This window comes from Anser brachyrhynchus, assembly GCF_964034855.1.
Source record: "Anser brachyrhynchus genome assembly, chromosome: 7".
Lineage (NCBI taxonomy): Eukaryota > Metazoa > Chordata > Aves > Anseriformes > Anatidae > Anser > Anser brachyrhynchus.
In genome coordinates, this window is record NC_137701.1 from 28,852,781 (window position 1) to 28,872,081 (window position 19,301).

Genomic DNA, 19,301 nt, shown 5'->3' on the forward strand with positions numbered 1-19,301 from the left:
GGGACAGGAGCCTGCATAATTTTAAAAACCTGTCTCTGGGGTACAGTGCTGTAGGTTGAGCCTCCCTAGCATAACAAGATCTAAGCTCTGTTGGCTGTGCTTCCAGGAACACATCTCTTTATGCAGTTTCTTTTCATAGGCTGGAAAACAATCCAGCACACAGCCTGAGGCATGCAACATCCATCTATTCTGCTAACACAGCAAGAAGCTTGGGTGAGAATGTCAAAATTTCAGCATTTCAGTGGTCAAAAACATTAAAAAGAACCTCCAAGGATTTACAAATGCCTAAGGGAATGGAGCGTCCACTATCTAGTGAAACCAATGAGAATTTGTTGCTTAAATTTGGTCTTCATCTTGACAAGAAATCTGTAAATTCCATCTGTATGTTTAGACAACCAAGCCACATTGAAAATTCATTCCTAGTGCATCAGTACTACACATTGTGGATGAATTAAACATAGTTAAATTATTTAGGAATAGCCAAATTTCCTCTCAGAGCGGTCAGTATCAATCTAAGTTTCAGAGTTGTTTTCAATTTACAAGGGCAGGAGAGAAAGCAGAATTCCATCAATATTAGATCATACATGAATAAAGCAAATCAGATATGAGGAGAAGAAATCTAATGAGCAAGAGATATCATGAAATATATTATCAAAATTCATCCACAATGATATAGACAGGAGGCTTCTAACAAATGTTCAGAAATATGGGAACCAACATTATTTCTGTTTAGGATATTATCATGCAAATGAACAGCCTGCTGGAAGAACTGGGATTTTTCATGCTCCTTAGGACCTAATAGCTCGTGAGTTCTCATGTTTTGCAAAGGTTTTGCTTAGCAATTAGATTTTAAACAGAGAGACTAAAAATGAAGGAGGGATGCCACTGGTATCACTGTCAGAAATAGTGTCAAAAAAAAAAACAACACACAACCCAAACACTCAAAATGGAGGCATTTTAAATCTGCAGACCCACAAAAATAGTAGCTCTGTTTTTGTGTGTAGTCTTTGCATGTGTCTCTGTTCCTCTCTTCTGAGAAGTGATCTGTTGTTAAGCCGATTAACCTGCCTCTTCAAGCCAGGCAGAGAAATCCCAGTCATTTCACTTTCTTAGAAATCTCCTTTAGCCATAGAGGAGTGTAGCAGACGAGATGGTTGCAAGTGGAATGTAATCAAGTGACACAACTAATGATGCAGTGCATGTCTGTGACCACAAGGCCTTATTTTAAAAATGATTAGCCATTCTGTTCTCTTTTATTTGTTTCTTACATTGCACCTGTCAACTTTGCATCAGAGCCCTAGTGATTTCCATGACAGATAATCTGTGCAACACCAAAAGACTTGCTTTTTATGCTGCAGCTAATGTATTCTTGCATGTTTTATTCTGTCTCCAGGGGAGTATATTTGTCAGCTTTATCCTGCAATCATTCAGTAGGTAATTATTACCCTAGAACAATGAACAACTCATCCAGCAACGCTGGGAAGTTTGCTGATGGTAACAGAGAGTTTTGTTAGTCTTTATTGTGTTTACCTGAAGGTGCCTACTGAGCCTCACTGCTGTAATACTTTCTCGATGCCTTATGATTATAATGGCATGTAAGGGAACAGAAATATTCCTTCTCTGGATTTTTTTTTTAAAGTCTTTAATAGAATAGGTATTGATTACAGCTTTTTCCAGCTTTCAGAAGGAACTATTTATTGCTCCATGAGTTGAGTGATCTCAGCTGACCTACCAAGTCAAAAGCTTTCATGTAGTCGATAAAGTATATCTAATGTCTTTGGCTTGGGTCCTCTGTCAATTCTATAATTGTCTTTCAGCTGGAAGATTCAGTCCTGTATTGCTTAACCCAGTGTTTTCTGTTATCATATCACTAAGGTTCTTCTTTTTTCCTCACCTATAGCAGTACTTTGCTTGCAGGACGAATGAATGGGGCTTTTAGGGTCAATGATAAGGAAGCAACTTCTGCAAGCTTTTTCTTACATTTTGTGCTTTTGTGAACAGAACATAAAACATTATTAAAAAATATTATGATGTTCAGTTATTATTTTGTTCAGTAATTTTTTCTCATTGGCCTACCTACAGGACATCTCATCCTAGTGATAATATTCCTTCTTCTAAATATCTTTCATTGGAATTCAGTTTGGGTACTGTAATAGCTGCCAAGCTGTATCTCAGAATTCTTTCCGCATTTTGAAGGCAGATACACCAGTCTCATTCTTACAAAGTTCTTCGGCTCTGCACACTCCTGGTATGTTCAGCCAGAACCTGCACAGATGAGACTGGCATCCTCCTGAACTATTGCTGTCATTGATAAATGTTAAGTGTCTCAGACTTCACTCTTCCCTGGCAAGTTAAAAAAATTCATTCAATTTACATTTATCAAAGGAAAGATTCAGAGGTAACCTAATTGCAGACTGTAAGTACTTTGACAGAAAGGAAGCTGAAGAAAGTATGGAAATCTTGAATTTATCAGGAAAGAGCATCCAGTGGCTTAGAGATCAAAATATTCAGGCTGAAAAATGAAGCGCACATTTTCCATGGTAAAAGATGAGCAGCTGTTGGAGTACATTACCGGTGGAATCAGTGTACTCTCCATACATGACACCATAAAATCACAATTTATTTATTTATTTATTTATTTATTTATTTATTTATTTATTTAACAGAACATACTATATGTCAGAGATATGAATAAAAGCAAAGATTACTGCAAAATCCATGACTTGCATTGCTCAGGAAACTAGATTGTGTTCATTAATGTCTTTAAAGGCTGACAAGCCTTCCATCTATTTTCATCATTATAAGCTTCCAGGGAGTTTCATACAAAACATTTGAAAAAAGAAGCAAGTCAACCAAAACAAAGCACAGACAGAATTATGATACAGATTGAATTGCCTCCTTTGAATGGATTTTTCCCTTCCAGAAATCAGTGTTGGCCATGTTCATTTCTGCATCAGTGACAGATTTAGTTCTGCTTTTTTGTGACTTTTGAGGAAGAAAGTTACACTTAATGCATCTATTCACTTAAACATTGCTTAATATTAAGTATTTATTTTGTTTAATATCATAACATTTGATATTTAACACTTTTTATTTTGTATTTTTTTTAAATATCCTGACTGCTGGCAACCACATTTGAAAGTTACACAGGGCCTATAAACAATAAAATACTACATTTACAATTACTATACCTAACCAATCTAAAGGTACTTTAGCTTTTCATTAATGGCTTGTAGTGGGGATTGATGCTACTTTCATTCAGTACTTCAAATAGGCTGTACTGCAGACTTGCTCCTGATTCCAGTGCTGTCAGTGAGAGCATTGGCCTCAGAGTTCAAAAGCTGCTTATGGTATTATATACCCTCTTGCGGAAAGAACAAATTGGTTAATTCTAAACAAGGAAGGACACTTCTATTAGAAGACATCTTGGTTTGGGCAACCCAAAATTTTCAGAATTTTTTCTTCAAATTCAGCTTGGAGCTAAGCTGAGCTGAAGAAAGAATAAGATATATGGGGCAAATTATACAGCTTTAAGGAAACTTTGTTAAACTAATTTTAATTTTAAATCAGTTAAGTTTCACAAAAAGAAAACTGCATTTGCAATAATTTGAAAGTCTCTTTTTTTTTTCAGCATTTAAATTATGAGCTGCATTTTCATTGTCCTAATATACATCATCTGTCAAGATAGCAGCTTTCAATTCAATTGTTAATTATTATTCTTTATACATAAGACAGTTAAGCCATTTTAGAGCTTTATTCCTCTTTGCAATTAGATGTGGTGATTAGAATGTCTTTTATATGCTGTTAAAATATTCTTTTAACAGCGCTTGACTTTATATATCAATTCTCAGCTCCAAGTATTTGGTGAGTTCTCGCTCTGCATTGAATATCTCTAGGTGTGTCCCTGTAGTTTTTCTGTTCAAGTGTCTCAAACTGTTCAGTGATGTAGTTGATGCCTCCCTATCACATCTCAGTATGTGTTGATTTTCTGAAAAATATTCCTTCCTAGGTTTCTCATTTGGGGTTCTTTTGCTTCCATTTCTGAGCTTTCCTGTATGCTCTATTGATTCATCTTAAATTCAGGGTTTCATCTAGGCAACTCTATTTTAAATTTTAACTGTAAATTTCTTAAATTTATTTACTTATTTATTTATTTTACTTACTTCCCCCCCCCCCCCAGTAATCTATTATTATAAAATGTCCTCTTCTACTTATGTAAGACTCTTATGTCTTCTTACGGTAACCAGAAAAATTATGTGTTATGCTTGAGCTTGTGACAACGGACTTATATTTAGAGTGAAGTATGTTGGTTTTCTACCTCCTTAGTAATATGTGCAATTCATCTGATACCTACAGTGAGATCAATCTTCTGCAATTCTAAGCAAACTATTTGTGCTGATACTGACACGACCTCCATCAGTTTAACATCTAATTATACCATTTTTGATTTCTCTGTTTTAAGATAACACATGGATCTTGTTATAAACAGACACTATTCTTTCTTAAGACTAGCTGTGATCTCAATCCTGAAAGCCTGGATGCAAGCACCTGTGAATGTAGGGGCCAATAGCTCAACAGCCAAACCCAGCTAACACTTTTCCATTTTGCCTTCTTTTCCCTATGTTCCTTTGATCAGAATTAGAATTACTTCAAAAGGCTTGAAAATCAAACAGGATTTAGATCTCAAACCTCTCCTCCTTTTAAGCCAAAACCTTACTGCACCATGTCTTCAAGCTCATTATCATTGGGTTTAATTATTATTATTATCATTGATTTTTAAACAAGAGATATGTCTTAGGCAAAATATTTGTTTTATAAATAGAAAATCTGAAAAACTTTGAGAGATATCTAACAGGATCTGAGCAGAAAATAGAATTCTTTCCCAATCTTGATGGACCAAAACAAACTTTGGTTTCAGGATTCTGCAGCATACATCTGTAAAAATTTGAACACATGCAAATATAAAATGGAACAAAATATAGAAGTGTTTTTAAAACCACTTACTGTGTAGGCCATATTTTTCCACTTCTTCTACTTTATCACAAGCATTCAAATAGTTACTGTACAACAGTCACAAGCTGTTTTTTTTTGTTGTTTTTTTTTTTTTTTTTTTTTTTTTTTTTTTTTTCTAGTAATGAATTGTTTTACTCTGAATACTTTAAACTGAGGCTAGTGTGAAAGATCATGTTTCACCATGGTCTTTGACCCTGGGGTCTGGTGCAAATGCTACTTGTCTGTTGGTCTTGGAGTGGTGTTTAACATGTTTGCTGTAATTTAAATAATCATAAATGGTCAGAGCAGAGCTAACATGGAAATACATGTTTCACTGCAGAGGTGAGATGGACTCCACTTGTTATGAAAGACAGGAATGGGGAATGCGATATTCCACATCTGTTAAATTTCCTGTCTCAAATTTCCAAGTCAAAATAGTCCAAATCTTGTCCCTCCTGAACATGTTACAGATTACACTTAAACTACAGAGGATGTAGTTTTTCTTTGCAACTCATTCTCGTTGTTGTCCTGTTTCTAAGATTCAGTTGAAAAACCTAGGATTCCATTGAATTACTAAATTACTAATTTTGGCTGGCAAATTGGAATCATAGAATATCCTGAGTTGGAAGGGATCCACAAGGATCGTTGAGTCCAACTCCTGGGTCCTTAAAGAACCACCCAAAAAACAGACTATGTGTCTGAGAGCGTTGTCCAACTGCATATTGAACTCCAGCTGGCTTGGTGCCATGACCACTGCCCTGGGAAGCCTGTTCCAGCACCCGACCACCCTCGTGGTGAAGAACATTTTCCTGATATCCATCCTGAGCCACCTCTGTCACAGCTTCAAGCCATTTGCTTGGGTCCTATCTCTGGTCAACAGAGAGAAGAGATCAACACTTGCCCCTTTGCTCTGCTTCAAGAGGAAGCTGTAGACTACAATGAGACTCCTCAGTCTTCTCCAGACTGAACAAACTAAGTGACTTCAGCTGCTCTTCATACACGTCTTCTCCTCCAGACCCTTCACCATCTTTTAGATGGTTTTATGGTACAAAATGTTTTCAGGAAAGGGAAAATAGCTAAGATTTTCAAGGAGTGCATAATGATTTGTGGTACTTCTTTGTTTTGGAGTCTATCATGAGGGATTTTAAAAGTCCCATTTTTTCTGAAATTTTGATGAGATATCATCCAAAAAACATTATCCCTGAAAATGTTTGAGAAATTGGCATTCAAAATTTCATAGCCCTTTAAGGTCAGCTTTGAAATTCATTTTGAGATTTTCTCAAATTAGTACTTGCTTGGCTATCCTCTGGAAAAGACAGATTTCTCAGGTATTGTTTTTTGCCTTCAGCCCTTTGCTAGCTTGCAGGAGTGCAAACAGGGATTCACTGAAATGTTTCTGTCACTTTCTGATCAAACATAAAGAAATGATCAGTGCTCAAAGGGAGATATCCACGGTATTAATGTTTCTTTCTCTTTCAGTCAGATAAGTAGTGCTTTTCCACTGAAGGCAGTTTAGCAAATGGCAAACATTATTACATCATACAAAAAATCAAAAAGGATTAGAGAAAAACACCACTAATTGGATCAATATTATCCAATATCCTTAATTAGAAACTGAACTATGTGAAAACTCTTTACATCTTATTTCATGTTATCCTATCATTTATATTCAGTCTTATACACTTCCAACAAACAATACTAGTTATTTCTATGGAGTTTTTCCATAGCAGTCTTAGTGGTTGCTAAACCCTGAATTAATTCTTTCATGCAAAATGGAAAAAATAGGTATTATCAAAAATGTTTTCTTTTCTCACAAAAAAATAGTCATTTTTATATTTTATATTTGATGTGTCTAAATATGTGATGAAAATATACGTTGTATGTGGAAAATCATTTCTGCTGAAAAATCTATCCAGCAATTATATATATATATTTTTTAATATGTACTAGTGATCATGCAATTGTGATCATACAATTCTACTGTAAATATTTGCTAACTGCAAAATATTAAAATGTGAATGTCACTGAGGCTATGGTGAGAAAATAAAGATCTATTCAGAGTTATGATAGTTAAAGTTAATGATGAAAGTAATGGAAGAATTTAAAGAGATCTTACAGTTTGTTCTTAGGACATAAACTAATCTATGTGGACAAAAGATTTCATAACTTTCTAATATTGATTTAAAAAAATGTCCTTAAATTGCTGCGTAACCCATTGTAGTGCTTGCTTTCTTCTCATGTGTAATTCTTCTTGGTGGATCATGTTTGTTTAAACTTCAAACTTGTTGAATAAGAAGTTTACAACTTGGAGCTGCAAGTCTAGTAACCGACACTGCGTCTCTGGCTTCTTCCTTTGTGCAAATATACCCATTTTCAGAGGAACATAAAACAGCAAATTATAAGTACAGTGATCTATCTTACATCATTCTTTCTACGTATTTATTATTTCAGTCAGGCTATTTCACATTTTATTCTGAAGATGGGCAGATATGCCTAGTCCACCATGATGCATTAGGATTTAGTGCCAGCTGAGTTGATAAAAAAAATTTTCTTTATATTTGGAATAAACAAAACAAAACCACACAAAACAAGCAAACAAACAGCAGCATACAACAAACAGACAAACAAGCAAAAACACCCTCTTGCTCTTTTCAAGAAAGGAATTGCTGCCTTTTCTCCGTCTTCTCTCTTTCCTCTCATTCCTTCTCTTCCCTGCCTTAAACTTCAATGCTCCACTGCTTCAGGAGAACACAGCTGTTGCTATTACCTTTTTCTGCTTCCTGCACTTTCCTTTTGAAGCACTGGTCTGTTGGAAAGTTTTCTGAAGACTAAAGGTTGTCCTGACACTTCTGCCTGAAGGTAAGCCAGACCCCTCTTTTTCCAACCATCCTCTAAGTTAGTGCTGATTCCTCAGTGCACTCCTGACAATTCTGAATCACTTGTTACATGCTGCAAAAAATAATGTATTTGTATTAACAGTAACTTCAGCAGACATCATTCTTTCTCCACTACTTTCCCCACATGGCTCTACTCTACTGTATTTTCATAACTGTCCCTCTTGAAATCTATCTTCATGTAACTGTCTTCTTCCACCTTTTTTTTTTTTTTTTTTTTAAATGTTCCTTGACCGTGGAAAAAAATGCTTAATTTCTAGTTATTTGAATTTTTATTTTGCGCTTTAAAGAATATCTGGGTATTTTGTTAATGAGAGGACATTTCTATAAGGCATGCCAACATAACATGTTCAAGTTTGGTTTGTTATTGTATCTGTGAGTTTCTGAAATCTTTTGAAATCCAGCAGACCTGCATTAACTTCACTTTTACATTGAAAGTTTTATATTCATAGAATAAATGCTCCAACCAATACCATTTATCATTTCTTTTTCTTAAGAAAAAGAAAATGATAAATAGCAATAGTAATATTTTTTTATATGAACAACCATAGGGCTAGCATTGTCTTTAAATCAACAGGGATTACATCTACAGGTTTATATACTGAAAGAAGGAAAAAATAAAAACACTGTTGGGATGTTGGGATGAAACCAGAAAGAAAGGCGTCCAACCGTAGTGAATTGTTACAATAAATCTTACAATTGAAACAAATAAATCAAGAATTCTAGAATATGTGATTTTTAGGTAGATCTTAATTAATGAACTACATTAAACAACAATTTTCAAGAATAATTCCTTGGCAAGGGGGTACTTTTATAAATAAAAGCAACCTCCATTCTCTTAATATTTCATATCAAGACTTATTACAGATGTTTCAAATGCTAGACTTGTAATGTCTGGCTATTCTTTATTGCCAATTTTCTTCTGTATAAGTAACCTGCTGCCAAGAAGCTAGAATTTCTCGGTGCCAAGTGATTTGATTTAATGGGCAGATAATCATCTGTTGATTCTTCCTAATCTAAACAGGGTGTTTTGAATAAAAGATATGGGAGGTAGGTGGTAAACCACATGAAGGTATTTTTTTTTTTTTTTTTACGAACGAGTAGCTGGAAAAAATTAGAAATCACATCATTGACTGAAGGATAGGTTTTCAAAGGGGCATTTAAAACTAGAGTTTTGAAAGATTAACCCTCCCTTTGGTGCTGGACATCCTCTGTAAACAAATCAGTTTAGTTTCAGTTTATATCTACAATGAATTTTTAAAATGATTTTGACAGCTTGTTGCTCTTTTAAACAATTGTGTGGCTAACAATAAACAAATATGCATTTCTTGTCATTTTGGTGGCTGGCCAATAAAACAGTTCTTCTGGTGTTACTCTTTCCAGTTAGTCACATATATTATAAAGAAACATTTATCACAAATTGTTTATATTATCAAAAGTATGTCAACTTACAGCTTTTGCAGAAATGGGAACTTTGAAAATTTTGGCCCTTTTTCCAAAACTTCTATTTAACAGTGAAATATTAATTTTATCCCAATTAGCAAAGGATTCAGGAGAAAATACCCTGAAACTTTTAGATGAGGGACCTTTTTTCAAATTAAGCATATCAGACTGAAGTCATAAGCTATAGATGAAAATCTTATTCACATTGTATTTATTCATATATAGGAACTATATAAGGCGTGGTGAAAAATCTCCAGGAATAAGGTGGTATTTCTTCCAGCAGTATTCAATTTATTTAATTTATTATTTAACTTCAGACTGCAGTATTGAAGCGGGTGGGTGAGTGTTGGGAAGCATTCAGGATCCAGATGGATGTTTAGTGGAACCACTCTAGTCAATAATAAACTCAGTTAAAAAGATTTTCTATCAATTTGCAGAACCTTCTGTTTCCAGTCAAGCAAAAAGAGGGGACAAGCAGACTGGTGGCACATATTCTGATTCAAGCTGCCAACTGAAGATACAAAACTATATCTTATCCCTCTGGATCCTAAATAAGATTTATATTTAACATGTCTAGGGAGTTTATTTCTGGAAATGATGTAAGTCAGTGTAAACTGGAAGAGTTTGACTTCAAAATGGGTAATTTGGGGTAAATTTGTACCAGTGGAGGAAGTTAATGCCCATGTTTTAAGGACTTCATTTCATGCAAGAAGCCAGCTGGAATATAAATCCTCCTGTAACATGGGTGATATAGGTTTTTTTGTTTCACATATTCAGTGTTGGTTTATACAAGTGTAAATTAATAATACTATTGTACAAAAAAGCTTGGTGGAGGCATAATTTCTATATAAGCACTAATTCTAAATGCTGCATGGAGATTACATAGTGCAGGTGACAAGTTTGTTCATTCAGGGGAGCTAAAGGAAACTTATCAGTGAGCACTATGCACCAGCGACACAAGCTCCATTTGGAACACTAATGATTATGGTCCTCAGCCAAATGCCTTCTTATTTGTTTTTGCTCCTTGCTTTTTGCATGGTATTGATATCACCAAAATTTTACATCAACTGTAATTTCAAAGGCATTTATGATAAATGGGTGTCAAACACTAGGCATCTTTCTTTATGTAAATAAATAAGCAGAGATTTTGACTTCTAGATGGGCTATAATTTGATCATTTCCCCAGGGGTTTCCTCCCTCCCTCCCTCCCTCCCTCCCTCCCTCCCTCCTTCCCTCCCTCCTTCCTTCCCGTCCTCCCTCCCTTCCTTCCTCTCTTTCTCGCTTCCTTCCTTTCTCCCTTTCTCTTTTTCTCTCTTTCTCTTTTTCTTTCTTTCTCTCTTTCTCTCTTTGTCTCTTTCTCTTTCTCTCTTTCTTTCTTTCTCTCTTTCTCTTTTTTTTTTTTCGTAGTTCTTTTTCATAATGACATATGATCCTGCGAAATAAACTCAGCTTAATATTGAAACAGTCCAACAGATATAGGTCATTCTTCTTCTGCAGCAGGTGGTCAATATTTTATTAAAGATGCAATATTCTGCATAAATTTAATGTATAATATTTTGACCAACAATCTAGTGTTTTATTCATTATTTCCATGAGCACATTGCTTTTGGATGTGTGGTTTGAAGCTTTGCGTAGTATAATAATCAGCATTGTGGTAGTGCACAGTCTTGGCTCTTGTGTTTGAAAATGTCTTCACCTTCCTGTAATTCCACAGAATACCCTGGGCCATTGCTATAATGTGCCTGCAGATTTGCTGTCATGCCTAGGAGATACATAGACAGAAAAATAAATACTTCTTTAGTTTCTCCATTTAGGATTCATCAGGCCTCTATTGATCTTTGTTATTTCCCTCAAAGGATTTCCTGAAGAGGCATATTAACTGTATAATAAATATTAAAGGCACTTTAACTTCTGGCAATGAAGGCTTTCCTATTTTAAGGTCTCTTTGGTATGCAGAAAGTGTACCAAACCACTGAAGTAATTACGCTTATGCACCCGGGCCCCCTCATCAAATGGATCCTGCCCTGGTGGATCCCAAACTCCCAAATAAAAATGGGATTCAATGGAATTGCAAAGAGGTCAGGAATCAGGACCTTTGATTAAATGAACTTGGACTTTTTTTTTTTCCTGCAATTTAATATAAAGATTATCTAACATAAATGCAAACAATGGTGGTTCCTCACACTCTGGGGATGGCTTACTCCTGGGAGAAATTTTTTTCTTGGATCTCCAGAAGGAGGTAATGGGTGCTATTCTTACAATCCTAACTGGAGTCCCATTACACTAGATGCTCATACAATGAGAAGATGTGCTTTTCCCCAGAGAGTTCATAAACTGTTGTATATTTCTTGTGTTTCAAAGATGGACTCCCAGATAAAGCAATGCATTTCCGCTATACAAATGTGTCAAGGGAGAATACTTCCACTTCAAATTCAGATAGTACAGATTTGTTTTGCAGTTCCTAATAACCAACTTGGTCATGCCTGAATATAAGCATGTGGATAATGACATTTGTCCTTTTCTATCACCAGAGTTGCCATGAGTGCTCAGAGAGTAGGCATGAGTATCCTGAAAGTCTTCTGGCTGCATTGCTTATTGGCATATGGCCTTGTTCACTACTCAAACAGCAGAAGGGACAGGAAGCTAGTCTTGAAAGATAAGAATTTTTATTTATTTATTTTTATTTTTATTTTTATTTTTTTAATATATACAGAAAAGAACTCCTGGATGTTGCAAATGTGCCAGTCTCCAGTATAGATTCTTCTGTCTGCACCCAAATAAAGTGTAGTAAAGAAGGTGCTAGATATTGTCACCTGGGGATGGTTTCTCATCCCCAGGTGTCATCCCAGATTTTAGAGCTGGGCAGCTATGTGTTTATATGGTATCCACATTCAAAGAGCTGGGAGAACAATTCTATCTCCCTCACTTTGTTGTCCTTTTGTCTATCAGAGCAAAAATTGGTGATATGAGAGAGGGGAGGAGAGAGTTTTTATTAGCCATAATAAGTACAATATTATAAAGAACATAAAACCTAGGTAATTGTGAAATGGTTAGTGTAAATAAGTAAGAACTGTGAAATATGGCAAAGTATCCAACAAGGACAGGATTTCTGTTTTTATATTTCCACTGTATGGCCTCCATACATAGTTACACTTTCTTGTATTTTCCCCTGAAATCAAGAGAAATACAACATAACAGGCATGTTAATTACTTTTTGTATTACAGGCTAAATCTGCTGGTATTTCTCAGTATTGACTCTTTTTGAAGTATGCCACAATTTCTCTTTGAAGGAATTTCCTTGGATTTCTCAGAGGAGTAATGTTTAGATAAAAATCCTGTTCATCATGTCCATAGTGTATCAGCCCAGAGAACAAGGGTTATTCTGTTTGACCTGCCCTTACTGGTTTGGTTTCTCTAGCTCTAAAATTTTTAGAGAATATCTGTACATTAATATTAATGTCTTTGGATTAACACCTGGATAAAATATATATATACCTCCTATAATACAAGCTAGCTGGGAATAAATTTCTGAATTACTCATGTATAGAATCAGAACAGCAAATTTCATTGATTTTATACAATGCAAGCAATTAAAACGTATTTTTTTCTTTCTATGAATATGTTAGAATGGATCTGAACTACAGATTTTGTGGTCATTTCAATTATTCATGGTAGCTGAATAGCTTTAGCAGGTGATTGTTTCATTTTGCTTGAGGGATAAATTATATTGCAAGCAGTTACACAGCTATGCAACTTTTTTTTTTTTTTTTTTTTACTTATTTACTGCACACCCTAGGTTCTGTAATGAGTTTAAGTAGCACATATTATGCAGGTGGCCCATTGTCTGCTGCAGGAAAAAAAATCAGAACTTTCTCTTCGCATCTCAAAAGCCCCTATGGTGGCACAGGTTAATGACTCACATATTTTAAGGAAATGAAGGCTTGGTCTTTTATTCTATTGTTCTCCCTAAATATTCTGTTTGTCTTAGTCCTCCCCTTAAAATTTCAGACTTGCAGATTTCTAGGTTTCAATAAACTCTGGATGGAAAAAAATTCTGAGGTCCTAGGTAGGATTTCTACTCAAAACCAGCACTGAGGGTACAAGACAGCAATGATACTGTTCTATGTAATGGTTTCCACCGAGACACAGCTGTCTCTATGGAACATTACTGATGCAACAATCAGTTTTTCTGAAACTTGATGGGAGTGATGATGTACACTATTAGTTATCCCACATGAGCCCATCACATTTAGCTCATCTGAGACTCAGGCAGGAAGAATAGGCAAGAGTTTTTCTTCTTACCTTCATCCTCCAGTATAACACAAGGAGAAAATCAACTTAGATTTTTAGCACTTTTACAAAACAGAGCCAAGGAAAATGAAGGAAGGGAGTTAATATGACAAAATATATGGTGCAGCTGAGAGTGGATCTTAATGAACAAAGGTTTCCCTTCTGTTTTTCTTTCCCTGTATTCATAAATTATATTTGTAAATAATTGTATTTGTAAATAATGTAAATAATAAATAAATAATTTCATATGATGTCAACAAGTGCTAATTATTTAGAAGGTAAAACTTTTCTTACATGTCAGGTTTCAAATACTTTCAAATACCTTAAAAATAGAAATGTAGGAAAGTTTGTGTAGTATTAATAAATAACACCTACAGCCTCTGGGAAGTACAATACTGTTAAAGCAAGCTGTTTTATCATAGAAACTCTCTTTTCTGTGTTGGTACATCTGTCATATTTCCACAATCAATCTAGTATATCATATTTTGCAATGCTGCAAAAAAGGCTGGTCCATTCTAACCCTTACCCATTTCTTTTAACTGATGATAACAGTTATATAGACACACAAGGCATCAGAGTGGGAAAAGGATGAATTTGATAAATGTTTTTATTTGCTTGTTGCCATGATATTTTTTGAACCAAAGTTACCCATGTGTGGCAGAAGAGAAAGTGAGAATGTGGATGGATAGACAAGTGTCAGAGTGAGGAGCAAAAACATTTTGAGCAATACTGCTGACTTCCATGAGACAAAAGCATTTGTGGAATGGAAGTATAGCATTAAATTTGTATTAAAGTTGTTTTCAGATAATGAAAAATAGGCTATAATGTCAATGTACCCAATTTCTATATTATAATTCCCACCGTTTATTTTTTTAAACTAAGTAGACAGTATAGTGCACCTGAATACTGAAAATAGGACCTCTTTGCCAGCATCACATTCAGTAAATACAACTCAATGTTTTTTCTTCTCACTGGTGCAGACAGTTATTGAATATGTGCAAAATGTGCTTGTGTATTCATGGCATTACAACAGTACTGTGTTAAAGAATACTGTTTTAAAGAAAAGAACCACTCAGAAAGTGCAATCATTCAGTGCTGATATAGCAGAATTCTTACTAGGAATGAATTAAATATCTGAATATCAGATTAATAATTGGATTCAGGCAAGTTTGCCATTTATTACTCTGTATTATTGAAAACCTGTTTATTCAGCATTCATGTGGGGAAGAAAAAAAAAAAAGGAATTAGGAATTTTCTCTTCAGAGAGATATTTTTTGTGTCAAAAAACTCACTTTGGCCTTTCGTCTGGGCTTGACAGGCTATCTGTGCAACAGGAGAATTTATGAAGGGACATCAATATAATTTGAAATTAAGATTATTCAGGAATGAATGTGTTGAAAATAAATATATTTCTTGAATGTATCTAGCAGTAGGTTATATTTTCTATTCAAAAGATGAGAATGTATTCCCACAAATGTTATATACTACATTAAAGATGCTCCACAAGTTTTTGTTTTTAGGATGAAATTAAGTTTCTTTATTTTATTTTATTTTTTTATTTTATTTTATTTTATTTTATTTTATTTATTTTATTTTATTTTATTTATTTTATTTTATTTTATTTTTATTTTTATTTTTATTTTTATTTTTATTTTATTTATTTTTTTTTCTAATGAACAATTGGAGTAGAAGATAGGAAGGTTAAGTTTTGGGTCCCTCAAATGAGAAAATGTATTTTCTTTAACAAAAGTTCAATATGTCTGATCATAACAAGGTAGAACATAAGGATTTGCTTTTATCCTATCCTTAGTCAGAACCTGGATCTGAAACCAATAATCTCTTGTTTCTTCAAGATCACAGTGGCAATTATACCTGCAAAATACTACTTAGATGTGAATTGGTGACCCAGAGGATTTAAAGTGCGACTACTCCCACATTCAGTTAAAAATAGTTGAGGTCAGCCATTTCCCAGGAACTCTTACAATACTTATCATCTTCAAAATTGTACTGTAAGCTAATACCAGCTATATAAACATATCTGAGATGTTGCATTTTAACCTATAGCCAAGTAAAGTTATAAAAATAAAAGAACAATAGTTCTCTCTTTTTGGAAAAAGGCTGGAAGATACATAGTTAATAACAGGTGTTTTAACGATTTTGATTAGTTAGTATCTAGTTAATCCACAATTATTCCATTCCTTTTTGCTTGTTATGCGTAAGTATGGTTTTTTACCTTGTTGGGCTGCTGAACTCCACCGCAACCGCTCTCACTCCCCCTCCTCAGAAGAAGAGGGACAGAAGAAGGTATGCTGAAAAGAAAAAAAAAGACTTATGGGCTGAGGTAAGGATAATTTAATTAAAGGGAAAAGGAAGAGGGAAAAATAAATAAAGGCCATGCAGAAGCACAGAGAGAGAAAAAAAAAAATTCTCTGCTTCCCATCGATGAGTGATGTTTGGCCATGACCCAGGAAACAGGCCTTCAATATGCATAGCAGCTCTTTGGGAGGACAGACGTTTTCATAATGAGTGCCCCCTGCTCCTTCCTCTTTCCCACTATTTATTGCTGAGTGTGACAACATATGGTTTGGAATATCCCTTTGGTTGGTTTAGATCAGCTTCCCTGGTTATGGCCCCCCTTCTTGCCCACCCCCAGCCTACAGGCTCTGGTGGGGATTGGAGGGAGTCTTGATGTGCCAATAATAGACAAAACACTGGTGTAATACCATTGCTGTTCTAGCTACAAGTTCAGAGCACAACACTATATGGGCTACTGCAGGGAAAGTTAACTCCATCCCAAACAGACAGACCCAGTACAATAAGTTTTTTCAGTTTTTAACAAGCACATGCCTGAGTTTTATATATTTTTTTTTCATTTAAGTATAATTTGTTATGTAGAAAAATGTTCTCCCAAAATCACGTTACATGTTATTCAAGTGATCTAACTCTGTGAAATTCCATTTAAGTCAGTTACACAGTTTTATTCTGTTGCTGATACAGAGACATTAGTTCTCCAGAAGTTCCACCCTAACTTGAGAAAAGTCTCTATTCAAGGCATGAAGCATTCTCTCTTTCCTTCCCATGACTATAGATGAAAACAAAATGACTAGTATATGTGAGACACCTAAACAGTGTATGATTAAATCAAATTAACTCTATTCATAGTGACTTTAACATTACTTTTGGAACTTTTCCAAAGGAATAAGAAATAATGAATACTAAATTATGTGTATTAATTACTTATAAAATTGAGAAGAATATTTTAAATAACGATGATTTTCACATTCATTTTCACAGTTGTTGCCTGTCATATATAAAATGTTATGTTCATGTTATTCTGAGTTTAGTCTTTTTGTTCCCAAAAATCAACATTAAAGAATGTGCCATATTTTTTATTTCTATCATTTGACATGTCCTGTCATAAATTCTAGGCTTCTGGATCTAGAGTAAAACCAGTATTTTTATAAAATGTAATATATGGAGCCTCCAGGGGTGTGTTGCTAAGCAAACCAGCCATAAATGCTTAGTTCAGTATATCATATCCCATCACATACAATGTCTCTTACCATCCCTTATCATATCCTGCTTTAGCTTAGTCCCAAATCCTAGATGATGTTGGCTGCATGAGCTCCAGCTGAGTTCAGATATTGATGATATGGTTTTTCCTAGAATATGTTCCTTGAACCGCAGGACTCATGGAGGTTCTTTTAATCACTCCTGCTGAAGCCGTTCCAGTTTCTGTGGAGTAATTCTCTATTCACTGATCTAGAGAAAGAGAGGGAGTGATTGGACATGACTAGTGTTTAGGGCTCTTGGGTGAGAGACAAGAATACAGCTTTACCTGAACTTCCCCTGCTAAATAGAATTGCTCAGTATTCTTCCAAGCATAAGCTAATGTTTGGATAGATGGGATAGATGAGAAATCCATCTGTCCATCTCTTTATTTTATTTTATTTTATTTTATTTTATTTTATTTTATTTTATTTTATTTTATTTTATTTTATTTTATTTATTTTATTTTATTTTATTTTATTTTATTTTATTTATTTTATTTTATTTATTTTATTTTATTTTATTTATTTATTTATTTTATTTTATTTTATCTTATTTTATTATTTTATTTTATTTTATTATTTTATTTTATTTATTTTATTTTATTTATTTTATTTATTTATTTATTTATTTTATTTTATTTTATTTTATTTTATTTTATTTTATTTTATTTTATTTTATTTTATTTTATTTTATTTTATTTTATTTTATTTTATTTTATTTTATAGGGCCCAGCCTTGCTGGAGATAGCTGGGGGAATCTAGCAGGGCCTTATAGATGATGCTAACTGAGGGGTGTCTTGTGTTTGGATTGGACTTGGTGGTAAGTTCTCAGCCTTATGAGGATGCAGGTGGCTCTAGCATGTGCTAATGTAGACTTCTTGTAATGCTTTCAGGTCTTTTCCACGACAAGATGCAAGATCTGAATCATAAGTTCTCAAAATCCACAATGGGGCCAAAGGCATAAGACTATCGGGTACCTTATCATCTGTGTGGCTTCCTTGCCCAACAGGTCTTTCTGGATGGCATAACTTCAGTGACCAAGTTCCATGACTGAACAGGAAGCTGTTGACTCACTGATGAATTGTATGGTGTCATGCCATGTTGCTGCGCTGCAAACAAGAGGAAGATACTTATTTTAGAAAACTACAAAACAGGAGGCCAATATTTTGGGCTTCATCCTCAGTAAGAAAGACACAAAAGAGCTGCATTATATGCTTGCAAAACTTAACAGCCAGTAATCTGGGAAGCTCCTCAATGATTAGAAAGCTAGGGGGTAAGGTTTGACAATTGAAGGTAGACAACTGCAGGAGCAATGTGTCTTATGGTCATAAATTTATGACTATTTTGATGGGCTTGAGGAGACCTCGGCAGTGGGATCACTTTGGAGAAAGTGCCATCTAAGATGTGTATAAAGTATAACACTGCCAACATTTAGCCAAGAAACACAGACCTCATCTCTTGTTTGTTTGCAGAATGCTACATGCACATTTATAATTTGGTATAAAAAAAAAAGATAATAATGAGCAATGACAGCAGGCACAGCTATAGCAGTTGTGTTGGCTCAGCCATGAAAATTCAATAGTGCCAATAAAATAATAAGAAAACCATAATTAGGTTAAAGGCTTTCCCATGTTACTCATTTTCTAACTCTTATGTAATAGCCCTTTGGGCTACATCTTCTGAGATTCCTTCTGGAAAGCAAATTTATACCGATTATAATTTTTTTCAGCATTATGTTTTTATTGTGCCTATATTTGTTTTCCTTCACTTTGTTTTATAGAGAATGAAAAATACTTGTTTAGAAATCAAGGTATAATAGGATTTCAATTAAATGCTGGACCAGAATCAAAAAATATTTATGCTAAAGAGTAAATATGTTCTCCATCCCTATTTAAGTGTAAAAGGTTATGGGCGAATGAGGAACAAAATAGATATGGATGGGTGGGTTTTGCACCTAGAACACTTTTTTATTTTATTTTATTTTTTTTTGGGGGGGAGGAGTAAGGTAAGACACAATTCTATTTATAATTTACTTCTGATGTTAGTATGCCTTCACTTTTTATCATAAATATTAGTTGATAATGAAAATACCTTTCTGCATTTCCTTAATTTTTATCAATATCTTTACCCC

General features: G+C 34.4%; 1 long non-coding RNA gene across 3 annotated transcripts in view; it reads right to left on the reverse strand.

Annotated features, from left to right (window-relative positions):
- Positions 1 to 10,590: 10,590 nt before the first annotated feature.
- LOC308198047 overlaps positions 10,591 to 19,301 on the reverse strand; it is a 45,536-nt gene continuing 36,825 nt past the window's right edge. Inside the window, exons 1-4 of one of the 3 annotated variants that reach the window (XR_013953563.1) lie at positions 18,148 to 18,246; positions 17,183 to 17,381; positions 15,853 to 15,928; positions 10,591 to 11,091 (exon numbers count right to left, since the gene is read on the reverse strand). This is a non-coding gene — a long non-coding RNA (uncharacterized lncRNA). Of the gene's footprint in view, positions 15,929 to 17,182; positions 17,382 to 18,147; positions 18,280 to 19,301 lie in introns of those variants that run through there. The other 2 variants (XR_013953561.1, XR_013953562.1) reach the window with 2 other exon arrangements.